Source organism: Micromys minutus, assembly GCF_963924665.1.
Source record: "Micromys minutus genome assembly, chromosome: X".
Classification (NCBI taxonomy): Eukaryota; Metazoa; Chordata; class Mammalia; order Rodentia; family Muridae; genus Micromys; species Micromys minutus.
The window spans coordinates 23556971-23563619 of NC_137970.1; positions in this window are offsets into that span (position 1 = coordinate 23556971).

Genomic DNA, 6649 nt, shown 5'->3' on the forward strand with positions numbered 1-6649 from the left:
TGGGCAGTTGGTAGCCACTTCAGTGCCTCTTACTTTTTTCTTGGGGTCCAGTTATGGGTTCCTTGTGGAAATAGGGAAACATTTTTTGTCATCCATGGACATGATCAACTTATAATTGGAGAAAATGAAAATACTGGACCCTCAAGCAAAGTTTTGTTCTTTGCATTTGATGATAATTTACCTGCTGAAATATTCTATGTGCATGACCAGAATACTGTTTGCAAAGTAAAATGATCTTTAAAATAACTTCATTAATTGATTTTTTTGTGAACTAGTGCCAATATTTTTAGGTATCTGTAACCACGGTGCACCAATATTAGGGCGTTTTTATAGTAAGTCCAAAAGGTGGTGGGAAAATATGCAATTAGTGTTATTAGCAATAAAGAAAGTAGATGGATGGCAATTATATATATGTTTATTTCAGTTTTGAAAAGAGGGGGAAAGACATGGAGTTTGAGAGAGCTTAACACTGGGAAATCATTGGATTTTTTCTTTATTTGTTTTGTATTTTTTATTTTAGTGTGTGTGTGTGTGTGTGTGTGTGTGTCCAGAATACATTATGAAGGATTATATATACTTCTTTTAAGACAATTCCTATTAACCTGGAACTCAACAATTAAGCTGGACTAGATGTCTGACAATCCCTGGGATATGTCTGTCTTTGCTTCTTTAGAGTTTAGAGTATCTGCCATCAAATCTAGCATTTTTTAAACGACTTTATTTTACAAAACAAAGATAAATGTACAGATTTTAAACATATTTTGCTTAAAATTATACATTTTTGTCAGTACTGTTTTTTCAGATATTAAAATAATTTTTACATAAACTATGTGAATATATTTTTTAGTCAGTACTTGATTTTTTCAAGGGCTTGACAGTATGCATTGAAAACCTAATAGTTACAATGAGCGTAAAGTACATGCAAAACAAAACACAACATGGAAATTGTCAAAGTCTTCTTGTTTTGTAAATATATATATTTTTTTGTTTTCTTTATTTCCTGGACTTCATACAGTCTGTGAGTTGTTTCTGGGGGAGTGCAAGCCTCTGGGGTTAGCATCCCAATATCAGTGACTGCATATTATGTCTGTTCTTTTGTGACTGGGTTATCTCACTCAAGATGATATTCTCTAGATGCAGCCATTTTCTTAAGAATTTGGTTAAGTCATTGTTTCTGGTGGCTGAGTAGTATTCCATTGTGTAAATGTACCACAATTTTTGTATCCATTCATCTTCTGAAGGACATCTGGGTTCTTTCCAGCTTCTGGCTATTATAAATAGAGCTGCTATGAACATTGTGGTGCATATATCTTTGTTGTAAATCTAGCATTTTTACATATGTTCTGAGAATCCAACTCTTGCAAATAAAGTTATTTATTAACTTATCATTCTTCTAACATGAAAGCATCAATTTTAATTTTATCTTTCATGATAAAAAAAGAACACAGATACTATAAAGTTAAATGGGTATAAATTCACATGAGTTTAAAGTTTGATTATATGGCCACCTTGCCATTTGGAAAATAATGTGTGTAGGTTTCAAAATCTGAAAAATTGGTTTAGGGGAAATATATTTCTTTCATACATGAAAATATCAAAGGCTTTACTTCAAGTTTAGATTAGAAAAAATTGTATAGAAATTGTTTCCAAATGACACAACTAAGAAAGTTTGCAAATTTCCAAACTAACCTCTGGAACAGCATAGAAGTAATTAAAGTTACTCCAGTCAGTTATTTCACAATTTCTCTGAGTCTCATTGTGTTTAATACGTTCCTTGTTTCTTCAGTGAAAATACGGATGTCACAAAAGGAAAAAAAATATATATATATACCACCTCCTGGCCACCATATATTTTCTCCTACTAACACACATATGTTCATAAGATTTCAGCAATCTTGCTAATTTATAAAGCATGAATCACTTTAAGACAACTTAAGACTCTTCTGAAATGCGTTAAGATGAAGAGAAGCAAAAAATACCACAGATGAGAAACCTGTATATTTCCTCATGAAGTTAAATACAGTGGTTTGTTGTTGGAAAACAACTTAAAATGCACCAACAGATGTTTATTGTTGAATACCTTTATCATGATGAGTCACTGTTTTAGTTATCTGAAGGCTCTCCATAGAGATCCATAGAAGAAGAGTTGTCTATAGAGTGAGCTGATTATATCTATCACCTCAGACTACCAGGAAGAATTTACTCCCTGGTTCCACAGAGAACTCTGGCCTGATGACTCCATCTCAGGAGGAACTTAAGAATATTTATGAATCTCATTCTACCATCAATTTTTGGCTTCTAGCTCCTTGAATCCCTGCCCCCTGGTAAAGGTATGTTTTATGATATGGGATAGATATTGTACCTTGGTGTGATCTGAATATTTTTATGATCCAAGACACTGGGCATTGGGCAAATCACATTATAATGGCTGAAAAAAAAGGACAAAAAGACAAAATGAGCATCTTTAGTTTGTAGAGGAGAGAAAAGATGAATATGATGTAGCACACCATCCCTGACTCAGGTTCTCTGTGTTCAGAGTACTACATACTTTCAGTTCTATATGAACATAAAGGAATAGAGTGGTCTGAGAACGTGGGCAACTTGAATCATTTCCAAAGACACCATGATGAGGAAGATAAAGACAAACACTTCTTTGGGGGTAAAACATGTCCTCCAATCTTAGAACAACCCTTTTCCAACAGCAGAGAGGGTTAAGAGCCATTGAAAGCACTGGCTTCTCTTCCAGAGAAACCTGGTTCAATTCCCAGAACCCACAAGGTGATTCACAGTCATCCTTTACTTCATACAGTTCTAAGAGTTCTGATGCTCTCTCTCTGGCCACAGTGGTACTGGGCCAATCTGAAACACAGACATACGTCAGAACAGAGCACGCATATTCATAAAATTAAACAGAAAAAGCAGAACAATTTTTTTAATTAAAACATAATTATATTATTTTCCCCTTTCCTTTGCTCCGTCTAATCCAGTGGTTCTCAACCTATGGATGATGACACCTTTAGGGATTGCATATCAGATATCCTGAATATCAAATATTTTCATTATGATGCATAATAATAGCAAATTGATAATTATGAAGTAACAACAAAAATAATTTTGTAGCTGCAGGGGTGACCACACATGAAGAACTATACTAAAGGGTCAAAGTATTAAACCAATTTATACCTACTGTTCTAATCCCTCCTGTGTATCCCTCCTTGCTCCCTCTACATTTCATATCTTCTTTTTCTTTAATTATTATTGTTTTACACACACACACACTTACCCACACTCACATACACATACAAACACACATACCTGCTCTGTTCATTTAGTGATATTTGTACATATATGATTTCAAATTTCAGAAATGGTCACTTGGTGTTGGATAACCAATTAGGGGCTCATTCTAGAGGAATAGGAACTATTTCTTTCACTTTCAGAATTTCCTTATTTGCTTGCAAATCCTTGTCTAGGAGTTCCACTTCTGAGTTGTACTCTGTCTGTGTCCTCTTTGGGTAGCCACATTGTTGAGATATCATGGGTGAAGGCTTCATTTCTTTCATCACTGTCATTTCTAAGGAACAAAATATCAGAGCATATTCCACAGCCTTCTCTCTTTTTACATTATTTCTACCTCCTTTTCCAAGATGTTCCCTGAGCCTTAGAACTGAGAGTGGTCTTATAGATGTATCATTTAGTGTCCAGCATCCCACAATCACATGTTCTCTGCATTATGACTAGTTGTGGTTTTCTGTAATGTTGCCTGTTGTAAAGAGAAACAAATGTAATGAGGGGTGAGAAATGCAATCATCCATGTGTGCAAGAATAAATATTCAGATTGCAGCTAGAGATTTTGCTGGTTTAGTAGTAGACTTTCTTCTAAGATCTATGATCTCACTAGTTCTGGGTAGTTGGCTAGGTTTCTAGTACCAGGCATGGTCTCCTTCATGCTGAGTTGACTATAGGTCCAATGAAGAACAAGTTTACCACCAGAATATAAATACCACTATTGCATCCTTAGGGCCACTGCTCCATGATGCTAAAAGTTATCATTCATAGGAACTACAGCTAAGGAAGATTATTTCTTCCCTTTGGACCTTTGCATAGCACCTTCTTTTTTTATTTATTTTATGTTTTCTTTTTTAAAAATTGAACAACTTTATTTTTAAAAAACAAAGATAAAAGTACAGAATTTTAAGCATTTTCACATAAAAGTATACGAATACATTTTTGTCAGTACTTGATGTTTTTAAAGGTTTGATAGTGTGCATAAAATCTTACTAGTTACAATGAGCATAAAGTATATGTAAAGCAAAATGTAACCTGGAATTAGTCAAAGTTTTCTTGGTGTGTAAAGATTAAACATAATAGTTTTTCGTTTTGGCCTTTGTTTTCTCTTGAACTTCACACAGTCTGTGAGTTGTTTCTGGGGTGTTCAAGCTTTCTGGGGTTAGTATCCAATTATCAGTGACTGCATATTATGTCTGTTCTTTTGTGACTGGGTTATTTCACTCAGGATGATATTCTCTAGAAGCATCCATTTTCTTAAGAATTTCATAAGGTCATTGTTTCTGATAGCTGAGTAGTACTCCATTGTGTAAATATATCACAATTTTTGTATCCATCTACTGAAGGACATCTGGGTTCTTTCCAGCTTCTGGCTATTATAAATAGAGCTGCTATAAACATTGTGGTGCATGTGTCTTTGTTGTATATTAGAGTGTCTCTGAGGTATATGCCCAGAAATGGAATAACTGGGTCTTCAGATAGTACTATGTTCAATTTTCTGAGGAACTGCAAGACTGATTTCCAGAGTGGTTGTACCAGTTTACAACCACACCAACAGTGGAGAAGTGTTCCTCTTTCTCTGCATCCTCGCCAGCATCTGCTGTCATCTGAATTTTTGATCTTAGCCATTCTTGTTGGTGTGAGGTGGAATCTCAGGGTTGTTTTGATTTGCATTTCCCTGATGGCTAATGATGTCGAGCATTTCCTTAGATGCTTCTCGGCCATTCGATATTCCTCAATTGAGAACTTTTTGTTTAGCTCTGTACCCCATTTTTTAATAGGGTTGTTTGATTCTCTGGTGTCCAGCTTCTTGAGTTTTTTGTATGCCTTGGATATTAGGTCTCTATCTGATGTGGGGTTGGTAAAGATCTTTTTCCAATCTGTTGGCTGCTGTTTTGTTTTCTTGACAGTGTCCTTAGCCTTACAGAAACTTTGCAACTCATTAAATCCCATTTGTCAATCTTTGACCTTAGAGCACGAGCCATTGGTGTTCTGTTCAGGAAATTTTCTCCTGTGCCTATGTGTTCTAAGGTTTTTCCTACTTTCTCATCTAATAGTTTCATTCAGTGTATCTGGTTTAATGTGGAGATCTTTAATCCACTTACACTTGAGCTTTGTACAAGGAGATAAGAAAGGGTCTATTTTCATTCTTCTGCATGCTGAGTGCCAGTTGGACCAACAGCATTTGTCGAAGAGGCTGTCCTTTTTCCACTGAATGTTTACAGCTCCTTTGTCAAAAATCAAGTGACCATATATATGAAGGCTCATTTCTGGATCTTCTATTCTATTCCATTGATCCACGTGCCTATCTCTGTACCAGTACCATGCAGTTTTTAACACAATTGCCTTGTAATATAGCTTGAGGTAGGGCATAGTGATTCCGGCAGATCTTGTTGTTGAGGATGGATTTCGCTATTCTAGGTCTTTTGTTATTCCAGATGAAATTGCACATTGCTCTTTCCAACTCTAGGAAGAATTGGGTTGGAATTTTGATGGGGATTGCATTGAATCTGTAGATTGTTTTTGGTAAGACAGTCATTTTTACGATGTTGGTCCTTCTAATACATGAGCATGGGTGCATGGCACCTTCTTTTTTTAAATATTTTAAAACAACAGGACATTTTCTTTATCTAACCAGGGTAAATGAGAGAACCAGGACATTGTAATTCATGGTCCTACTTTAACAGTTGCAATGGAGCCAAAGATGGGGTTTTTCTCTTGCTTCTTCTATATATATTCAGCAGAAAACACTGTTTATAAGAAAGACTAGTTAGTACGGTTGTGGAAACTTATCTCAGATCTTTGAGTTGTTAAACTGTAGGCTGTTACTAATGATTTTGGGATACGGCGACCATTGCACCTGATGGAAAGTTTAGCCCTTCACCTTCATGAATGCTGGGAATTTATTTGTTCAAACTGAAGGCTAAATTGCAAATGGTGTACTAAGTATACAACCAGTGAGTTAATGCAAAGAAGATAGCATGAAACCAACCACCAAAGTGGAGTATACAAAAATTGTGGTATATTTACACAATGGAGTGCTTACTCAGCTATTAGAAACAATGACTTTATGAAATTCCTAGGAAAATGGATGCATCTAGAGAATATCATCCTGAGTGAGGTAACATAGTCACAAAAGAACAGACATAATATACAGTCACCGATAATTTGATACTAACCCCAGAAAGCTCTGAATACTCCAGAAACAACTCACAGGCCATATGAAGCTCAAGAATAACAAAGGCCAAATAGTGAAAGCCTCAGTCCTTCTTAGGAAAAAAAAGTGCATAGCACACTCTCAGAATGTGGTACACCTAGACCTTAAATCATTAATAATCCAAGAGCTAGAAATATAGCCTTG